At 42.4% G+C, this 22,857-nt stretch overlaps 1 protein-coding gene across 10 annotated transcripts in view; it reads left to right on the top strand.

The window, feature by feature from the left end:
• The first annotated feature begins 22,582 nt into the window (after positions 1 to 22,582).
• Positions 22,583 to 22,857, top strand: part of ATP13A3 (ATPase 13A3) — an 80,843-nt gene continuing 80,568 nt past the window's right edge. For 5 of the 10 annotated variants that reach the window (XR_009540729.1, XR_009540728.1, XM_060150320.1 and 2 more), the window contains exon 1: positions 22,583 to 22,666. The gene's annotated coding sequence lies outside the window, so the exon portion shown is untranslated. Of the gene's footprint in view, positions 22,667 to 22,694; positions 22,706 to 22,857 lie in introns of those variants that run through there. The other 5 variants (XM_060150319.1, XM_060150315.1, XM_060150322.1 and 2 more) reach the window with 5 other exon arrangements.

Here is a 22,857-nt window from a genome sequence, read left to right as displayed (position 1 = left end):
GAGGAAGGCAATAACAGAAGAAGGGGACTCCCCCCCTTCTTCTTTTTTTTCAAATTGAATTATAATTGACATGTGACACTATACTAGTTTCAGCTGTATGACATAACGATTTGATATTTCTATATATTACGAAATGATCACCACGATAAGTCTAGTTATCATCTGTCACCATACAAAGTTGAGACAATATTATTGACTATATTCTCTATGCTGTACATTTCATCCCCGTGACTCACTTATTTTGTTACTGGAAGTTTGTACCTCTTAATCCCCATCACTTATTTTACTTCTCCCCTCTGGCAACCACATTTTTGTTCTCTGTATCTATGAGTCTGCTTCTGTTTTGTTTTGTTTTTTAAATTCCACATATAAGTGAAATCAAATAGTATTTGTCTTTCTCTGTCTAGTTACTTTACTGAGCATAATACCTCTACATCCATCTATGTCACTGCAAATGGCAAGGTTTCATTCTTTTTACGGCTGAGTAACATTCCATATATATATATCACCTCTTCTTTATCCATTCATCTATCAGTGGGCACTTAGGTTGCTTCCGTATCTTGGCAATTGTAAATAATGCTGCAGTGAATATAGGGGTGCATATGTCTTTTCAAATTAGTGTTTTTGGTTTCTTTGGAAAAATACCCAGAAGTGGAATTGTTGGATCATATGGTAGTTCTATTTCTAATTTTTTTGAAAAACCTTCAAACCATTTTCCATAGTGGCTGCACCAATTTACAATCTCAGCAGCAGTGTATGAGGGTTCCCTTCTCTCCACATATTTGCTGTCTTTCTGATAATAGCCATCCATTCTGACAGGTGTGAGGTGGTGCTCCCTTATTTTTCTTCATTCCCCCTTAAATATTGCACCTCTGGTCCTGCAAAGGCCCCCTCTCTTGAGATCCCAGGGATCTCAGGCTGTTTTGGAGAGCCTGTCCCAGAGATCCCTGCACCTCTCAAGAGATTCTGGGGAGCAGTGTTGGAGAAAGTCAAGGTCAGTGTTTGATTTAGATGCACCGTCTTCCACTTGACTGGTTCCTGACTCAGGCTTTGTTTTCCTACCAGATTAGAGAAGAAAGGAGAGGTTGTTTTTAAAAGTTCACTTTCCTTAGCACTGACATCAGAAACACAGCGACAGTGAAAATGGAACCCTTGGTGGTGGCAGCAGCCCAGGAGAGCTTGTGTTTACCCACATGGCACACCTGAGGGGGAGGAGCGTTACCTGCCCAGGTGCACCCGGAACCGGCCCTAGGCTGGTGCGTGCAGCGGGCCTTCCATTCAGAAGGGTTGTGGGAGAATGGGCAGGCGCTTTTCTGAGAAGAGCTGCAGTTTGAAACGGAGTTTCACATAAAGTAAAATAGAATGACAAAACCTAGGCTGAATAATGAACATGTTGAACGCATGCCAATCAACTTAGACAGAAACAAACATCGGGAGAAAAATGTTTTTTCAAATAAAGTACTACTTCCTCAACGTAGTGGCATAGTACTACACAGAGGAGGTGTCTTCTCCTTTTTAAAGTTGGCAACTGTGCTTAGACCATTTTCCTCAGATTGGACAATATTTAGGAATTAAAATTAATTCTTACATATAGTGATTGGGAGTCCTTTACAAAACCTTAATTGGCTCTCAGAGTTAATGATTAGAGGGAACTTTGACATTAAGTAGGCTCTTTTCAGTTCACACAGAGTCATCACTGTTACTCATGTCAGCAAATGTTTATTGGGCATTTTTGTATTAAATAAAATCCTACTTGGCAAAAGTATTTTAAACACTTTAAAGCACTGTGCAAAAATGTTCGTGTGCTTAGCAGATTCATAGATTTCAAAAACCTTATGCCCCACATTTTACAGATAGAGAAACTGAGGTTCTGGGAAGCAAAAAGTCTTACCGATGATCATTCCCTATTTTAAATATAGTGCCAGGCTGTGAGGATTTAAGGAGATGAGACATGCAAGTAATTGATAATCTAGCTCAAGAGAGATAGCACTAAGAAATGGAACCCATGGTGTTTAATTCCTTGTTTGTGCCCAATAGAATGCCCAATGCTTCTGAGGGTGAACTGGAGACCTAGGAGGCTGCATCTTCCATGCAAGTTTGGAGAGACCATAGTGAAACCTAAAAGAGAAGAGGACGCAGAAGTGACTAGAAGTATATCCATGGCCCCCTGGAGAGATGGCAGGCTGCTGAAGACTGCTGGTGACCACCCTGAGACAAGTGCCTGATCTCTAGGGAGAGGCCTGGCAGGGGGGTGGGTGGGGGGGCACTCTGTTTTTAAGCAGCACCCGCAGGAGACTTCAATTATTGGCTAAGTATCAACAGAGAAACCATGGGGAAAGTAGGGCATGGTGTGGCGAGAACCCATCCTTTGGCTAAGTCATTCTACTGGAGTCAATCTCAGTGAAATAATCACTGTTAAATAGTCTCAGTGAAATATGGACAAAGCTTTATACACTCCAGAATTATTTATAATCGCCTCTGTTCTCCTTATTTCTCTCTCCACTCCTTGCACCAGTCATACTGAAATACTTGTAGTTCCTCTGAACTTGCTGCATTTTTTTTCACATCCCTACTTTATATATATAAAATATTTCTATCTCCTTTCACTTTTTATTCTTTATCACGCTTCTAGAATGAGCTAAGGGTCACCTCCTTCCAGCATTTTCTTGTCGCTAAATTTTTGGGGCTAAATTGTGTCTCTTTAAAATTCCTGTGTTAAGGCCCTGACCCCACTCAAAGCCTCAGACTGTGACTGTGTTTGGAGATAGGGCCTTTAAAGAGGTGATTCAGTTAAAACGAGACTGTATGGGTATGATGACTCAATCTGACCGGTGTCCTTATAAGAAGAGGAAATTTGGACGTACAGACACCAAGGGTACACACAGACAGACGGAAGGTCACATGAGGACACAGTGAGAAGGCCACCAAATGCAAGGTAAGGAGAGGCCGCAGAAGGAACCAAAGCTACTGACACCTTCATCTTGGATTTTTAGCCTCCAGAACTGTGAGAAAATACGTTTCTGTTGTTTAAGCCACCCAGTCTGTGGTACTTGTAGGTCCTTTCCCCTTTGGGTTAATGGCACTCCTCGTGCCTCCTCTTGTCATCTTACTTTAATTGTATATGTCTGCTTCCCAGTCATTTTTCTTCCACATTTTGAGTTCCTGGAAGTCTAGACTTACTCACTTTTATATCTTCAAACCAAGCCCAGTGCTTGACTCCTGAATGCCAAGGGTTCAATAAATGCAGAATGAATTAATTCCTCTGAATGAAAACAATATGCAATGTAAATGAGGAACAATGAGGAACAGGATACGCAAATTATATTCATATGACTAAAACAATGCTTACAACCAATTTTTAATAATGTGGGAGAAATGCTTATGTTCTTATAGTAAGTGAAAAAAAGGTAGGATAAGAGATTCTACCTTCAGGATGGGCACAACTATATTAAAATGAATCAAAGGCAACTCAAAGGAATTATGCAAAATATTCCTAGTGCCTCACCCGGGTAGTGGCGTTATGGATATTTGCCTTAGTTCTTGCTTCCTATTTTGGAAATTTGCACTCCTGGTATTTCCTATTGAAAGTCAATCTGTACTTACGTCCTTTGTTGCAACTCTCCTGTATTTCAGTTTTCTGGTTTCTTATTCCACCGTTTTACTAGTCAAGATTATATACTCCTTGCAACCGGAGCAGCGTTTTTGTACTAAGGTTTCTCTGGTGCTTGGCATATCGTATTAAACACTAAACATTTAGTCATTCACTAAATAATTCTTCAATGCATGATGGCAGTAACAACCACAAAAATGAAAGTTTTTTGTTGTTGTTTTTAAGGAAACTCTCATTAAACTTCTTTTTCTTATGTCTGGCAATCCAGAAATATGTGAGCAGAGATGACAGTTTTCACTATGAATGGAGGCCAGTAATGATTCAAGTAACCTTGCATCCAAAAAAGGGATAAAATGGGTCCACAGAGCAGAGAAGGGTTTTGTGATTTGGGAAAACTTTCTGAAAGGCCCAGATGTGCGACATGCTGAGGGTGGAGAAAGAAAACCTGACTATATTTTGTCAGATTTCTTCAAAATCCCTTACCAGTCAGTCACTTTGTTCATCTAAAACTTGACGTCATGGTAAGATAACACAGGAGTGTTTACAATGAAAAGTTACTAGCAAAACACATGGAGTGTCTAGTTGCCACAGCTAACACTTTTTGCTCTCTGAAGTTTAGCCTCAGTTTCTGGTGAAATTTAATAATGAATATCTACATCCACACTTGTAGATGGGAGTGGACCTCTCTCATAAATACTAGGTCAAGGTTTCCTTCCGAAGCTTAAAAACAGCAGAGTGACTATTTGTGGCACTTACCGTAGAGCCCCACTGTGAGCTCAGCACTCTGGGTTCATCTTAGCTTCACTCACACACTCAAAACAGGAGAAAACTCAGTGGGCCCGAAGCAAAGGTGGGATCTTAGAAAAACACAGCTGCCAGTGTTAGCATGTGTGTAAATGTTTCTCTCTGTCGTGCCCATGCTGCTTTCTTATTTGCTTGGCTCTGAAAGCTAAGCTTTGGGGCTTTAAACTTAATCCCGTCAGACCTGAATTGATGCTTCTTAATTATGCCTGTGATGTAGTAAATCAACACCCTATTAGGAAGTCATTCAAGCATTAAATATTTAGGAACTTATTACAAGAGAATTGCAACATGTAAGCCCTCAGGCAGGAAAAGATGTTGCTAATCTGTTTCACGTATGGAGCAGTGCTAACTGACATTGTGCAAACCAGGACAGGGCTTCTGGTCATATGTCCGTTCATATATTTCATCAAATCTCACCTTTCAAATAACAAAAACATCCGGTATAACCTCCCTCCTTCACCTTTCCTACTTATTTCCTTCTTTGTGGTTCCCTTTAAGCTGAAATTAAGTCCTAGTTGTGGCACATGAGCTTAGTTGCTCTGTGGCATGTGGGATCTTCCCCAATCAGGGCTTGAACCCATGTCCCCTGCATTGGCAGGCAGATTCTTAACCTCTGAGCCACCAGGGAAGCCCATGTTGGAAGATTTTTAATCACAGTTCTATTTCAGTGCTTGTGATTGGTCTGTTTATGTTTTCTACTTCTTCCTGATTCAGTCTCGGAAGGTCGTGCTTTTCTAAGAATTTGTCCGTTTCTTCCAGGTTGTCCATTTTATTGGCATATAGTTTCCTGTAGTAATCTCTCATGATCCTTTGTATTTCTGCATGTCAGTTGTTACTTCTCCTTTTTCATTTCTAATTCTGTTGATTTGAGTCTTCTCCCTTTTTTTCTTGATGAGTCTGGCTTAGGGTTTATCAATTTTGTTTATCTTCTCAAAGAACCAGCTTTTAGTTTTATTGATCTTTGCTACTGTTTTCTTCATTTCTATTTCATTCATTTCTGCTTGATCTTTATGATTTCTTTCCTTCTACTGACTTTGGGTTTTCTTTGTTCTTCTTTCTCTAGTTGCTTTAGGTGTAGGGTTAGATTGTTTATTTGAGATTTTTCTTGTTTCTTGAGGTGAGATTGAATTGCTGTAAACTTCCCTCTTAGAACTGCTTTTGCTGTGTCCCATAGGTTTTGGGTCATGTTTTCATTGTCATTTGTTTCTATGTATGTTTTGATTTCTTCTTTGATTTCTTCAGTGACCTCTTGGTTATTTAATAGCGCACTATTTAGCCTCCATGTACTTGTGTTTTTTACAGTTTTTTTTTCCTGTAATTGATTTCCAATCTCATAGCATTGTGGTCAGAAAAGATGCTGAATATGATTTCAATGTTGTTAAATTTTCTGAGGCTTGATTTGTGACCCATGATGTGATCTATCCTGGAGAATGTTCTGTGTGCAGTTGAGAAGAAAGTGTATTCTGCCACTTTTGGGTGGAATGTTCTATAAATACCAATTAAATCTATCTGGTCTATTGTGTCATTTAAAGCTTGTGTTTCCTTATTTATTTTCTGTTTGGATGATCTGTCCATTGGTGTAAGTGGGGTGTTAAAGTCTCCTACTATTATTGTGTTACTGTCAATTTCCCCTTTCATGTTTGTTAGCATTTGCCTTATGTATTAAGGTGCTCCTATGTTGGGTGCATAAACATTTATAATTGTTATATCTTCTTCTTGGATTGATCCCTTGATCATTATGTTGTGTCCTTCCTTAGCTCTTGTAACAGTATTTATTTTAAAGTTTATTTTATCTGATATGAGTATTGCTACTCCAGCTTTCTTTTTTTTTTTTTTTTTTTTTTTGCGGTACGCGGGCCTCTCACTACTGTGGCCTCTCCCGTTGTGGAGCACAGGCTCCGGATGCGCAGGCTCAGCGGCCATGGCTCACGGGCCCAGCCGCTCCACGGCATGTGGGATCCTCCCGGACTGAGGCACGAACTCGTGTCCCCTGCATTGGCAGGCGGACTCTCAACCACTGCACCACCAGGGAAGCCCTCCAGCTTTCTTTTGATTTCCATTTGCATGGAATATCTTTTTCCACCTCTTCAATTTCAGTCTGTATGTGTCCCTAGTCTGAAGTGGGTCTCTTGTAGACAGCATATATATGGGTCCTGTTTTTGTATCCATTCAGCCAGTCTGTGTCTTTTGGTTGGGGCATTTATCTATACATATTATCGATATGTATGTTCCTATTAACATTTTCTTAATTGTTTTGGGCTTGTTTTTTTTCTTCCTTTTTTTGCGGTACATGGGCCTTTCACTGCTGTGGCCTCTTCTGTTGCGGAGCACGGGCTCTGTATGCGCAGGCTCAGCAGCCATGGCTCACGGGGCCCAGCCGCTCCGCGGCATGTGAGATCTTCCCGGACCGGGGCATGAACCCGTGTCCCCTGCATCGGCAGGCGGACTCTCAACCACTGCGCCACCAGGGAAGCCCCTGGGCTTGTTTTTGCGAGTCTTTTTCTTCTCTTGTGTTTCCCGCCTGGAGAAGTTTCTTTAGCATTTGTTGTAAAGCTGGTTTGGTGGTGCTGAATTCTCTTAACTTTTGCTTGTCTGAAAAGCTTTTGATTTCTCCATTGAATCTGAATGAGATCCTTGCTGGGTAGAGTAATTTTGGTTTTAGGTTTTTCCCTTTCATCACTTTAAGTATATCCTGCTACTCCCTTCTGGCCTGCAGAGTTTCTGCTGAAAAATCAGCTGATAACCTCATGGGGTTCCTTTGTATTTTATTTTTTGTTTTTTGCTTGCTGCTTTTAATATTTTTTCTTTGACTTTAATTTTTGTTAGTTTGATTAATATGTGTCTTGGTGTGTTTCTCCTTGAATTTATCCTGTTTGGGACTGTCTGTGCTTCCTGGACTTGATTGACTATTTCCTTTCCCATGTTAGGGAAGTTTTCCACTATAATCTCTTCAAATATTGTCTCAGCCCCTTTCTTTTTCTCTTCTCCTTCTGGGAGCCCTATAATTCAAATGTTGGTACATTTAGTGTTGTTCCAGAGGTCTCCAAGATTGTCTTCAATTCTTTTCATTCTTTTTTCTTTGTTCTGCTCCTCAGCAGTTTATTTCCACCATTCTGTCTTCCAGCTCACTTATTCGTCCTTCTGCCTCAGTTATTATGTTATTGATTCCTTCTAGTGTATTTTTCATTTCAGTTATTGTGTTGTTCATCTCTGTTTGTTTGTTCTTTAGTTCTTCTAGATCTTTTTTAAACATTTCTTGTATTTTCTCAATCCATGCCTCCATTCTATTTCCGAGATTCTAGGTCATCTTTACTATCATTACTCTGAATTCTTTTTCAGGTAGCTTGCCTATTCCCTCTTCATTTGTTTGCTCTTGTAGGATTTTACCTTGCTCCTTCTTCTGTGACATATTTTTTTGCTGTCTCATTATTATTATTTATTTTTTGGTGAGTGGGATTGTGTTCCTGTCTTACTGGTTATTTGGCCTGAGGCTTCCAATGCTGGGGTTTGTAGGCAGTTTGCTTGGGGGTTCCTTCCATCTTCTTGGGCATCAAGGGTCCCCACCAGCATCTGGCATGTGCCCTAGTTGTGGGGAGACATGAACGTTGCGTCTTCCCACACTGTCATCTTGACTCCGCCTTCTAAACTTCTAAAAATGTTAATATTTTACTATATTTATTTTATCTATCTATCTGTATATATATTTATCTTTGTTGTTTTGTTGTTGTCAACCCATTTGAAAGATGCAGACATCATGGCACTTTATCCTCAAAAACAATCTCCTATTATATCACATCTCAGAAAACTAAAACTGATGAAATCTAAATTCAAAATTCCCTTCTTTCTAAGAATCCTTTTACATACTACCAGGATTCCTGTCAAGGTTCATACATTGCATTTGATTGTTATGATGTGCTGGTCTGTTTTATTCTAAAATAGTCTATCCATGGTTTTGTTTTCTGATTGTTTATTTTCAAGACATTGACATTTTGGAAGAGTTCAGACCAGTTGTCTTACAGAATGCTCCCACTTTTGGATTTGATCGATTGTTTCCTACTAGTGTCTAACTCATTCCTCTATCCCCTGCATTCCCTGTAAACTGGAAGTTAGATCTAATGGAAATTTGTGAGTTTTAATTAGATGAAAGTACAGTGTAATCTGGGAAGTGGTGATCCATTTTCTGGATATTGACTGGATTAAACACCATTTGGGGGACTTCCCTCATAGTCCAGTGGTAAAGGGTCTGCCTTCCAATGAAGGGGATGTGGGTTCGATCCCTGGTGGGAGAACTAAGAGCCCACATGCTGCGGGTCAACTAAGCCCTTGAGCCACAATTAAGACCCAATGCAGCCAAAAATGATAAATATTAAACACCATTTTAAGTTGTTGGTACTTTAAAAGATCATCTTTAGCCTTATAGGACTCCACTCCTATCCTTCACCCACCTAGGGAGGGATGCATGGTTATATACGGACAGAGAGGGAGAGAGAGAGGAAGATTTCTCTGGCAGTAAGAGGAAGAGCACTGAATTTGGAGTTTAGCCCTGAAGTTGATCATATCCCTTTCTCAGTTTCCTCATCTAAAATTTAGAATAAGTTTCTTTTTAATGGATTGTTGGTTTCAAATGAAAGCTCAGAAAAGTCTTTTTTTAGTGAAATAATAAGATCTATGTGGAAGCAGCTCTGCTTCAGGGACTGACATCCAGTTCACAGACATCCTTGATTCATCTCAAGTAAGTGAGCAAAGTATGAATCAATCAATCTATCATCTATCTATTATCTATCTATATCTATCTATCTATCTATCTATCTATCTATCTATCTATCTATCTATCTCTATCTATCATCATCTATCTACCTACCTACCGACCTACCTACCCACCTATCCATCTAGAGTAATGAATTTTTGATATTTCTCAAGAGTGACTAGAAAGTGTGGTGGGGGTCAGTTTTTCAAGATGATTTAAGACAGTGGTTCTTAATCAGGGGAAATGTTGCCCTCCAGGGGATATTTGGCAACGTCTGAATACACTTTTGGTTGTTTAACTGGGGAGCAGTTACTGGTGTTTAGTGGGTGGAGGCCAAGATGCTGCTGAATATCCTACAATAAACAGGACTGTCCCCCTCACCCCCCCAGCCAAAGAATTATCCTGCTCAAAATGTCAATAGTGCCAATATAGAGAAACCTTGATTTCATATAAGGCACAATTAAATATTGAACCTTAGTCCAAAATCCTAGACCAATCCTTCAAATAAGTATTGGGAATTTGAAATTCCATGCCATGAAATAGCGAATTATGAACAGAAGAAGAAAAACAGAAAGAAAAAAATGGAGATGCAAATATGTTAATCATTTCAGTTAACATAATTGCTACAGTTCAACTGAGCTTCCTCCAAGACTAAAAAGAAATCACAATCAGTTGTATAATTTTGATTATTAAAAAGGGTAACTCCTAAAGGACATTGATTTTCCTAAAATAAATTATAAAATATAATTTTCAAAAAGTGTTTTATAATACAGGGAGCAATGAGTGACCTGATGATGGGATGGGCAATAGTCTCAGTATTCATGCAAAAAATGCAGAAGTAAGTTCCATATGGCTATGCGACTTAGATAAAAGCTATAGGGAAAATATTCAGATGAAATGCCTTTAGGGTGATTCTGTGAGGCACTGGATTAATATGATTCCATTTGGAGCCTTCTGATGGTCTAATTTGAGTAAAGAATTGGATTATGGTACCTGGAGGAATATAAGGTTTAAGTAAAGGCACAACTGAACCATGGCCTGGAGCCCTTATTATGTTTTTAAAAACACTTTGTAAATATACTATTTTAAAAAATAACTTTATTGAGATATTATTCACGTACCATAAAAATCACCCTTTTAAAGCATAGAAGTCAGTGTCTTATGGCATTCTCACAGAGTTGTACAACCATCACCGCTGTCTAATTTCAGAATATTTTCATTACCCCAAAAGGAAACACTGTACTCATTAGCAGTTACTCCCTCTTCATCCCCCCGAGCCTTCTTCCCCCATCCCTGGAAAACACTAGTCTACTTTCTGTCTCTGTGGATTTGCTTATTCTGGACATTTCATATAAATGGAATCATACAAGATGTGGCCTTTTGTGACTGCCTTCTTTTACTTAGCATAATGTTTTCAAGGTTCATCCATGTTGTCACATGTGTTGATATTTCATTCTTTGTATTGCCAATCAATATTCCATTATATGGATATACTTATTCACTTTTTGGTTATTAGGAATAATGCTGCTATGAACTTTGGCATGAATGTTTTTTATCCTGAAAAGATATTGAATTTTGTCAAATACTTCTGCATCTATTGAGACGATCATGTGGTTTTTGTTCTTTATTCTTTTAACATAGTGTATTGCATTTATTGATTTTCATATGTGAGATCAACCTTTACATTCCTGGGATAAATCCCACTTGGTTATGGTATAAAACACTTTTTACATGTTACTGGACTTGGTTTTCTAGTTTGTTAAGGACACTTGTGTCTATAGTTATAAGGGATATTGGTCTGTAGTTTTTTTGCATTGTCTTTGTCTAGTTTTGATTATCAGGTTCATACTGGCCTCATAGACTGAGTTGGGAAATATTCCCTCCTATTTTATTTTTTGGAAGAATTTGTGAAGAATTGGTACTCTTCTTTAAATGTTTGTAGAGTTCATCGGTGAAGTCATCTATCTGGTCCTAGGCTTTTCTTTGAGGGAACTTTTAAAAATTACTAACTCAATTTCTTTACTTGTTATAGGTCTATATAGATTTCTATTTCTGCTTGAGTCAGTTTTGATACTTTGCATCTTTCTGGAAGTGTATCCATTTTGTCTAGGTATCTAATGTGTTGGCATACAATTATTCATAGTATTCCTTTATAAATCTTTTAATTTCTGTAATGTAGGTAATGGTGTCCTCTCTTTTATTCTTGATTTTGGTAATTTGAGTCTTCCCTCTTTTATTCTTGATTATCTGGATAAAGATTTGTCAACGTTGTCAAAATTTTCCAAGAATCAAGTTTTGGGACATCAGTTTTCTGTAATGCTTTCTTATTCTCTTTTCAATTTATTGTCACTCTAATCTTTATTATTTTCTCCTTGGTAAATATACTATTAAGTGTTTGCATAATGTGTTATAAACTACATTCTCATTTTGCTGACCATCTTTGTGTTTTAGGTTTTTTCTTCCTCCCTTTTCCCCCATTATAAATGATATCTGAGTGACCATCTCTGTGTAAGCATTTTCTCTGTTTCAAATACTTATATACGTTAATAGAGGAGAAATGGCTTTGGAGGGACACGCTGGTCCTTTAATTTACCCAGCTATTTGACATTGAACAATTTACTCAAGTTTAGGTTTCTTTAGAGATTAACATCCCTTTAGGATGTTAATCCTTTCTTGGCACCTAGGTAATGTTATTAGGTTTCTACGATTGAGATATCTTGGGCAGAGGATGTGAACATTTCTTAAAAAACTTGATACATAAAGGAATACTTTTTTATTGTTCCTTCTTATATGAAATAAGAAAAGGAAATAAATATAGATATGGAAGGAGCCACTTCCAAAGTTCCAAGATAGGTATCTGAGGGATGTGATGGTCTTTTCTATGTGTCAACTTGGCTAGACCAGTTATTCGGTCAAACACTGATCTAGGTGTTGCTGTGAAGGTATTTTGTAGATATGATTAAAGTCCTTAATCAGTTGACTTTAAATAAGGGAGATTATCCTAGACAATTAATTGGTTCAATCAGTTGACAGGTCTTAAGAGCAGGGCTGACTCTTTCCTGGAGAAGAAGAAATCCACCTGAGTGTTCCAGCCGACCTTTCCTGATGGTCTGCCCTATGGATTTCAGCCTTGTCTAGTCAGCCTCCACAATCGTGTAGGCCAGTTCTTTGAACTAAACCTCTTAATAGATATATCCTGCTGATCCTGCTTCTCTGATTGATCATTGACTCTTACAAGGAGGACCAAATTTAATGGAAAAAAGTTAAAAATTCTAAACCTCCTTATACTACATTTATTAAGGCTGTAGACTAATTTATTCAAAATTTATTGAGTGGTTACTACCTAATGTTTATTGTTCTAGTTGCTGGGACTATAGGAATGAATAAAGCAGAGAAAATTCCTGTCTTCGTGGAGGTTACATAGCAACCGTAACAATATTGACCACCTGCTACAGCATCCACACGTGGAGGATAAAAAGGTGAACTATACCTTCTCTCTTGGACCTTGTAATTAGTCCATGAATATTTGAATTGGTATGAAGGAGCGTGGAACTGAGCATGAATTTTAATTGTAGGAACACATAATTTCTAATGAAGAGATAAAATCAGGTATTTCAGAGGAGCTATGAGGTACCTCTTGAGGGGATATTTGAGATCTTTAGGGTCCTGAGACTTCTTTAACAAATAAAATTATATTTTAAAAATGAAACTAAGTTCATAAGTGTATTTAGATGTACCCTAAAAAAAATCACATAAGCTTAAAAAAATTATAAAGGGAATTTTTAGTAAAGCCCCAAGAGGTTTCACTTTGGCTTTCTTTGTGAGCAATATGAACTATTTAAGTGTATTTGAAGAGTCCAGTGACAAAGAACAATGTGCAAATAGTGAGACGTTTCTGTTGTTCTCCACTTGAACACCTGGTTCTATTTCATTTCGTGCCTGCAGCTGTTGTGGAATTTGCAGAACCTTGAGCTGTTTGGACTCTGCTTTCTAGACTGGATTAGATTACAGGTAACCTCATGGTGGAGGTGTATTTTGGATCAACTTACTTTTGAAAGGTTTCTGAAAGAAATTCTTTGGTAATGGGACTTCCATACAGCAGCTCAATCAGTATTGCCTTAATTTGCCAATTTTGGTGAGGCATTTTTTCCTTTGACAAAAACAAAACAAGAAGAACAAATGGGTTCTTTTTCTTTATTACTATAAAGAAGCAACAGCCTTCAGCAAACAGACGATAACAAACAACCTTCTGGAGATCTTGAGATATGGACCCGTAGTTTATAGTGGGATGAACATCTGTCGACTTGAGTGAGACAATCATACCCACCTACTGGCCTGCAATCCTTTCACCATTACCGAGCAATTCTTTTTTGTTGCCGGGAGCCTAAAGGAAACAATCACCTATAGCTGGGCTTGTTCCTTGTTTGCTCTAGAAGCCAAAACTGCCAGCACTGAAAATAGGTCACAAGTGACTAGCAGTCCCTGAGAGGCTCACAGGAAGTAGTTGCAAAGGTCAGGGGAGGTTTTTAAAGATTATCTAAGAGGCCAGTGAATGACAGGTCTACAGGTGTTTCTCTGCTTGCCATCTGGAACAGCCACGTGGAGGAGCTGCCTCGGAGACAGACTGACAGGTGTGGAGATGTGAGCCTGGTGCCTAAGCCCCATGAAGGAGGTGCCTTTGCTCTGTTGTACAAAAAGCCTATGACTATATACAGTATAGGGAAATCATCTTTCAGGACTCAAAGGATGATCAGGAAGGATTTACGGCATTAACTGCAGAAACCCAACACAATAGCCCCAAGTGGAGAGTCAAGGTTGCGATGAACAATCTCTGAATTAATTCCAACCCTGAGATGTTGGGATCCCATGACATCAGGTATATGTTTCTACTAATACTTGTTTTCATGGATCATTTGTTACTGAAGTTTATACCTTAATGCTGTTTCACTGAGAAAATTGTTATAGTACAAATGTCAGGGTACAGTTACAATCTTGACATTACTTTTCACTTGTCTTATTGGCCAAGAACACAATTTCAGAACCAACTTGACCCTGGGAACTACTAGGCTCAATAATAACCATTGCCTCTCCCCGAATAAAGAGGCAGGATAGCATAGAGCAGGGATCAGCCAACTTTTTCTGTAAAGGGCCAGATATTATAAATATCTGGGGCTTTGTGGGTCATATGGTCTCTGTCACAACTACTCAACTCTGCTGTTGTAACACAAAAGCAGCCATAGACAATATGTAAATGAATGAGTATGGCTGTGTTCCAATAAAACTCTATTTTTAAAATCAGGCAGCTGGCTTTGACTTGGGGCCCTAAAGGGTAAAAGTACAGACTTTGGAGTCAGGTTCAAATCCTGACACTATTACTTGCTAGCTGTGTGACCCTAAAGAACTTAATTAACCTCTCTGTGCTTTGCTCTTTTCGCATCTCTAAATTGATAACAGTACTTACACCACAGTGTTGTTATAAAGATTAAATAAGTAAATGTGTAAAGTACTTAAACAGTGCCTAGCAGATAGTAAGTGTTATACAAGTGTTTGTTAGATAATTAACCATCCTGTGAAGTAGGTAATATTATTCCTATTAAAACTGAAATTTGAAGAAATAAATGTTACTTGTAAGAAGGCTAAGACTGGAACCTAGTTTTCCCATCTCCAGTACAATTGTTCTTTTCTCATCAGAGGTGAAATCATTACCTCTAAACACAGAGAAATCCTGGGAACAGCCTAAGGGGGCAGGCTTTGTCCCTAAAACCATCATTTAAAGAGCTGCTTGTATTTCTCCTCTCCCTGTCCACAGGAGGAGGCCCTATAAGCAGTAGTGTGCTGGAGCTGATTTGTGTTGGCTCATTAGAGCAGATTGCTAAATTTTCAGGAATCTGTGAGCTGTGTAAACTGTTTGTAGCTTGAAAATGGCCGTGGTGGGAATATTTACACCATGAAACTGGCAGGTGCTCCAAATCAGGGCTTTTTTCTTCCAGGAGGCCTGGATCACTAGCACATGAGTGGCTACATGCCAGCAGTGAGCACCCCTCCAAGCAGGGGTCCTATGATCTAAGCGAATTTGTAAACAATATTCAGCGGCATGTGACCCACCATATCCTAGTGTACCATGGCCTGAGAAGAATGCGCATCGCTGGCTTTCTGTCTCGTGGCAGAGACAGAAAAGATTACATGCTTTGTTTAGCAACAGAAACGAGTCAGTGGTGGCCCCTGGACTCTGATTTCTATACATCTGATTCACAGCTCTCTTCTTATTCCTGTTCCAACACACTCGTGTGCATGCACGCACACACACACACACACACACACAGAGGCCTGTGTGGTTCAAGCTAAATAGGGACAAAACGACTTAAGAGGGGCTAAGGGAAACTTTATGATGTTTGTTAGGCAAACATCATAAAGTACTTTTAATGGTCACTTTTTAATAGGAAAGGCAGTGAGTGCTGTGGCATTTTGTTTTTAGTCTTCTAAATTTTTTTTTTTACTTTTTCTTTTTGGCTGTGTTGGGTCTTTGTTGCTGTGCACGGGTTTTCTTCTAGTTGTGGTGAGCGGGGGCTGCTCTTCATTGCGGTGTGCAGGTGTCTCATCGTGGTGGCTTCTCTTGCTGCGGAGCACAGGCTCTAGGCGCGCAGGCTTCAGTAGTTGCAGCGCATGGGCTCGGTAGTTATGGTTTGTAGGCTCTAGAGCCCAGGCTCAGTAGCTCCGCGGCATGTGGGATATTCCCAGACCAGGGCTTGAACCCGTGTCCCCTGCATTGGCAGGCAGATTCTTAACCACTGCGCCACCAGGGAAGCCCCTTTTTTAGTCTTTTCTAAGGTGAAGTCTTCCTGAACACTGTCCTCTAAACTGTGGGAGCAGCGGAAGAAATTCAAAAGAGGGCTGGAGTCAGTCAGAAGGACAGTAAGACAAATCACTTCCTCTTATGAAGTTGTGAATCTCATTTTTCTTCTCTATAAAATGGGAAGCTTAATCATGCCATTGTTAGTTTGACATGGTGGTTGTGAAAATCAATGACAGTTTGTTATTCATTTAGTCGACATACTTGTTACTGAGGACCATCATTAGCCAGGTCCTCCACTAAGTGGTAAGGATCCAGAGATGGGTGAGTTGGGTCCCTGCTCATGAGAAAGTCAGAATCTGGGTGTTTAAACAGATAATCCAAAGAGTTTGGATCCCAGAGGCTGGATCCCTGTGGCTTCATTTGGTCGTACTGATGAAGAGTTTGACCCTGGAGCCAAGTTGCCTGTGTTGAATCCTGGCTGTGTGTTGTTTATTAGCTCTGTGACTTTGAGTGAGTTATTTAGTATCTTTTCCTATTCTGTAAAAGGGAATTTTAAGCTCTCCTCAGTTTCATCTTTAAAGATTGAGATGATAATAGTACCTACTTCCCGGATTATTCCAAAGATTAAATGAGATAATACATGTAAAGCTTCCTCAGTTTAAAAAATACAGATAATAAAATCTATTAAAAAATACAGATAATACAAATAAAAATCTCTTTAAAAATACAGATAATAGTAACTACTGCTGCTTTTAGTATTGGCATTGTTGTAATGATCAAATAACACACAAAAGTACTTAGAACTGTAGAAACAAAAACACAAATTCAACATAGACTAATGGAAGACACAGACGCTAAACAGGTACTTGTTCAAGGTTGCAAATGCAGTAAAAAGATGCACAGAATAGGGATGCTTAGCCTGAGAGTCAGGAAAGGCATTTAACAGAGATGATGTTTGGGAATGTAAGTTCATTCATTCATTCATTCATTTGACAACAAACATTTGAGAGTCTACCATATGCCAGGCTTCATCTAGTGCTTGATATATAGTGATAAACCAAACCGATTCAGTCTTTGCCAGTAGCTGCACCAAAAGATGGCTTCTGGGGAAGGCAGGGGAAGTGCTTCCTGTGTCCCTTCCCCTTAATTCCAAAAATCCTTTCCCCATTTACAAACATGGACAACTGATCCTTTTTCAGTTTTACATAAAGTGTCATGGAAGCATAGCCGCAAGACAAACCCTCATTTCTTCGTCCAAAAAGACCACTACTTTTAAGCCCCTTCTAGAAAAATTCTTGAGGTGTAATCAGTCCTCATCTTCACAGAACTGAAATCAGGTGGGAGAGACAGGTGTTAAATACGTACATAAACTCACGGGTAATTAAAATTGTGGTAATGGTTATAAAGAAACTAAATGGAGGTCATCAGAAAATAAAGGAAAGAATAAATAGCCAGGGAAGGCCTTTTTCAAGAACTGAGGTACACGTATTTAAGGCATGAGCTGAACTTGTACGAGTTAGCCAGGCAAGGAAACAAGGGAAAGAGAGAAAGAAAAGGTTGTGCAAAGGCCCTGGAGCAGGAAAGAGTGTGGCATGTTTGAAGAGCCGAAAGAAGGCTTACTGTGGTTGGAATGAGGTGAGGTAGGAAAGGATCTAGGGTGGGGGGAAGGTGAGGGTGCAGGAATGCCACTGAAGGGGGAGTGATGGGCAGGCCGCGTCTAACCCTGGACTTTGTAGGTCAAAGAAGTTCACATTTTATTCTCAGTGAAATGGGAAGCAGTTGAAAACTTTTATCAGAAGCTATGCTCGGAGTCACACACAGGAATACACTCTGGCTGCTGTGTAAGAATGGATTGGAGGGTGGTAAGTGTGAAAGTGGGGAAATCAGTTGGGGGCTAAGGTAGTAATTCCAGGTGAGAGAGAAACTTGAGAGGTGGCTTGGATTATCCTAGTGGAAGTAGAGATGGAGAGAGGTGGAAGGATTTGAAGTGGATTTGATATTGGAATGGAAAGAATGACACCCAGGTTTCTGGCTTGAGCAGCTGGGTGGGTGACAGTGTCTTTTGCTGACGAGAAAGTCTGAGAACGTAGCTGGTTTGGAGAAGAAAGGGAAGAGCTGGGTTTTGGATAAGTGAATTTATGAGGTACCGGTGAGACATCATGTGAAGATGATATGGACGTATGGCCCAGAGACTCTGAAGTGAGACCTGGGCTGCAGGTATATATATATATACGGTTGTGAGTTATTAATGTACATGCAGACAATAGCTACAGCCATGGTATTTGAGGTCATCAGGGGGAGTGAATGTGGATCAGGGCTCTCATCCTTTTTTGAGGTTCCAGATGTCTTTGAAAAGCTGATAGACACTATACTTCTTCATTTAAAGTATTTTCATTCAAGTTTAAGGAATTTAGAGACCCCCTGAAGCCCATCCACAACTCCTGTAAGGTCCATAGATGACAAATAGAAAAAAAAAAAAAAACCCAAGCAATAAGACTTGTATATACAGAAAAACAGGCTCTGGATTGAGCCCTGGAGAGCAGCACCATTTAGAGGTGAGACAGAGGAAGTATCCACAAGAGTCTGAGATGGCGTAGACAAAGACGGAGGAGCAATTCCAAAAGAGACTTATTGAAACTGAGAGAAAAGCCTTTCAAGAATGGGAGATAAGTGTTGCTGAGGGGTCTGAGAGATAAAGACTGAGAAGTGTCCCCTGAGGTTGGCAACAGCAGTGACCTTTGGGAGGCCCAGGACTGTACTTATGAAGGGTTAGAGCTCTCGGAAGGAGGCATTGCCTCCTCCTCTGCAAAAACTGGAGTGAGGGAGAGATACTGGATGCAGACGTGGGTTGATGTGTAGACTTGCAGGTGTTCCCTCTTGATGGCCTGCATTTTTTTCAGTGAACTAGAAGGTAAGGTGACGGTGAGAGAGGAAGACAATTGAGAACAAGGGTGGAAAGTGAAGTTAGAGCTTAGTAAGGGGACTGTTACCTATTTGGGGTTGTGATCAGGGGTTGGGTCTTAAAGAGTGAGTAGGATCAGAGGAGGGAAGGGCTGGGCTCAGTATGAACAGAAGTGTGGGCACGGAATCATTGTGGGCCAAGAGCCAGCCAGGCTTCCAGAACTTCTCAAGGCTTGCTGCACTCCCTTTCTCTTCATCCTGGGCTTCTCTTTTTTCTGGCTTGTCTTTCCCCTCAGCCTATAAACATGCTCAAGCTTTACCCAGTGACTCAGCAACTCCTCTCATCAGTGTCCAAATTCTCTTCTTTCCATACCCAAAACATCTGTAACAGGAAACTTTATGAAATCTTCAATTGCTCTTGTTCTTCCTATAGTTTTCCCTTGCTTGGTTGTGTGTTGACTTATTTTGGGGATGTTGGCTGCTTTTTGAAGTCTGGAGCTTTGCGTGGTCTTTTAAAAGCCTGAGTGCATTGATAAGTTCATGCTGGGTTCCTTGGAGATACAAGCAACAGCCAGAAGCCGGGGGAACCCCTGCAGGATTTTAGATAGGTATGTGTTTTAGACAGTTCACTCTGGAGGCTGCGTGGAGGATGCATTTGTCTGAAGGAGACTGTTAGGAGGCTGCTGTAATAGTTCAGGCTGGAGAGGATGGCTGGAACTTTGCCAGTGGGAATGGAGGTAGAGATTTGAGGGTTACTGAGGTGAAATAGAAATGACTGGATGATTGGATAACACAAGAGGCTGAATCTAGAATGACTCACTCTCATTCCCAACTTTCTAATTCTGATGGCTGTGGATGGTGGTGCCAACAGCTGAGGGAGGAGCTGCTATGAAGGCAGAGGATGAGTTCGGTTTTGGACAAGCTGAATTCGGGGCGCCCCTGTGATATCTGGATAGAGCTGCCTGGTAGGCAGTTGGATATTTGGGTCTAACTTTTGTGGAAGAGGTCTGGGCTGGTGATCACTGATTTGGTCATCGAAACTGTGAGGATGGAGGTGATTTCCTAAGAGTGGAATGAGACGAGCTGTGGGCTTGCAGTGGAGTCTTCCATATAAGGTGCAGACTCACAATTGGTGGTAAAACAGGATAGAAAGGGGCAGGGCACAACTTTTTAAAAAAATGACATAGCCATAGTACATGACAAAAACTACTGAGAAGCAACTAGGTCCAAGATGGTGGAGGATTCGACTTCCAGTAGACCTTGTGCCTCATTATACGCTCATTGTAATACCATGCTAAATGACACACCCACAGGCCCATGACAGTTTTGAGGCCAACCATAAAAGGTCAAAAAGTGGAAATCCCCACCCCTTCACCGAAACAGTTGAAATAATCTTCCCACTCATTCGCTTATGAAATCCATGCCATATTTCAAGGACTCTTGCTTCTTGCCTTCCGAGATGGCCCACACTCTGTCTGTGGAGTGCGTTTCTCTCTAAATAAATCTGATTTTTACCTACCACATCGTCTCCGAATTCTTTCACAATGAAGAAGGAACCTTAAATTCACGGGCAACAGTGGCACTTAAGGTGCCACCCAAGGAGGAAGAGGCTTTATTTACTGAGATGTGAGAACTGGAAGAGTTCTCACATCTTCTGAAAACCAAGACAGTATTGAGATTCCAGAGGTGGAAGTCATCTGAGCTGTCAAATGTAGCAGAGAGATTCAGAAAGATAAGGGTCTGCAGGATGCCTGCTAGATTTGGGAAAATGAAGGTCATGGGTTACTCTTGCCCTAACAGGGTGAGGAAAGGTGTTGGGGTGGGGGGAGAAGAGGGGAAGCTTGAGTGCCTAGTGCTGAGAAGGGAGGAAGTGGAGTCAGCAGGATAGACCACCGTTTAAGAGGTCTGTATGAAAGGAAGAGAGATAGTTTTGTTTTTAGAACCTAAGCTTGTTTAAAGGCTGAGGGAAAACAGCGAGGAGCCAAGGAGCCCAGAGAGGTGAGGAAGGAGGCTTTAAGGGCTCCACGCCGCCAAGACAGCTTCTTAGAGTTTGCCCAACGCTTCCACGCTCCTTATCTCATTTAATCATTTGAGGGGGAAAACAAACGGTGAGACTGAGCCCAGGAATCGGGGAGTAGAGCTGTAGATCCATCCTGGTCCAGTGCGCAGTCCATGCCACGTGGTACCAGGAAGTGCGCGGAAACCGTCCAGCTCCACACAACCTACGGGCCAGGAGCAGCGTGTTCCTGGCTCCCGGTGAGGTGACATCGGTGCCGCGGACTTGGGGATGTGTGCTGCCCCCAGATGAGGTGTCAATACGTGTCACGGACCAGGGGGGCAGCCCCCCGCCTAGTGTTATCATGTGCTATGAACCGGAGCATGAACGCTCCCTGCCCTCGGCAAATATGCCCAAGTGCTGTGCACCAGAGGTCGTTGAGTCTCCTCCTTTCTTACGCTCCAGCAGCTGGGAGTTCTGTTAGCCATAAGGTGAATGACAGTAACAGTGATAGCCGGGCCTTAAGGGCGCGGGCAAGGTAGTCTCACGGCCGACAGATGGCGGGAGCCCGAGGAGGCAGATGGCTGAGCGCGCTCCTCGCGCGAGTCACCGAAGGGACGTCGCGAAAACCAAACTCGCGATTTGTTCATCCGGCCGGGGCCCTTCTCCGAGATAAATCTTCTGCGGAGGGAAGTATTTAATTTGCATCCAGCGCTGTCGGAAGAAACTCCTTACCGCTGGAGGCGGTGTAGTGGGTACGTGGGAGCTTTCTCTTGGGTACGTCTTCCAGTCCTCAGCCCAAGGTCGGGCGAGCCTAGCAGGTTGTTAAATGCAATTTATAGTTTTTGGTTTGTTTTTGGAGGGGGGAGTCTGCTGTTAAGGAATGAAAGGTACCTGGATTGCGAGCCAGGATCTGACCTCCTCTCCATCATTCTAGTACAAGCTACCTCTGTGACCTTGACTCGGCGCAAGTTAAGCTAGGCCCTTCACTGCGACTCAGTTTCCCTGTTCATAAAATGGGGATTTGGACTATGATCTGGTCTGCAGGGCCAGGATGGCAAATTCCACCTCCTCCCGCCAAAAAAATGAAGTCCTCCATTAGGAACATCCCCTCCCCAACAGCCGGCTCCTCCGTAGTGCCCTCCCTCACCCTTTTTTTTCTCCTCCTGCCTGGGGGGACGGGACCAAACGGGAGGAGGTGGGCGGGGCCGCCCCTCGCCCCGCCCACAACGCCCCTCCCCTCCCGACTTCCCCTCTGCGCCCCTCCGCCTTCGGCGCTGGATGAGGCAATCACGTGACCTCACATCCGGCTCGGGAGTCCCGAGCTCGCCGCGCGCGCTCCCCCGCAGCCCGCCGGCTCTCCCCGCAGCGTGATCCAGGCGCCACCGCGGAGGGGAGGGGGGGTTCGCTACGTCGGTGGCGGCGGAAGGCCGTTTCGGAGTGCAGAACGCCCCCCTCCCCTGCCTACCTCCCCCTGCTGCCCGCCCTTGTTCTCGCCCTGCTCCGGCTACACGCCGCCGCCGCGGGCGCAGAGGAGGAGAGCGCGGACGCTCCTGCGCCCGCCTCGGCCCGGGCCCCGCCGCGGCTCCTCCCTCCCCTCACCCCGAGCCGCAGCGTGCGGCGGCGGCGGCGCCTCGAGCTCGAGCGACCCGCGGCCGCCAGCGCCGGCCGAGGGCGATGGGGCTGGGCTGAGGCGAGGCGGCGGCGGCGGCGGCGGCGGCGGCGGCGGCGGCGACAGCGGTGGGCCCCGGCCCTGCGCGGCCCCTCGGCTGCTCCGGCCGGGAGGCCGCCGAGGAGACGGCGCGGCGGTGCCGGGTGAGTGGCCCCAGCTTCCCCGAGGCGTCGGAGGGCTGGGTGAGCAGGGCGTGGAGCCGGTGGGAGGTTGGAGGAGGTGAATGGTATTGTCGGGGGTGGCGGGTACCAGGTGAGCTCGTGGTCGGCCTCCTCGAGCCGGAATTGGGCATCACTTCTCGGGGAAGGTGTGTGTGGGGTGGGGAGAGGAGCGT

This window comes from Lagenorhynchus albirostris, chromosome 5 (assembly GCF_949774975.1).
Source record: "Lagenorhynchus albirostris chromosome 5, mLagAlb1.1, whole genome shotgun sequence".
NCBI classification, from domain to species: Eukaryota; Metazoa; Chordata; class Mammalia; order Artiodactyla; family Delphinidae; genus Lagenorhynchus; species Lagenorhynchus albirostris.
This window is presented reverse-complemented; position numbering and strand designations above follow the sequence as displayed.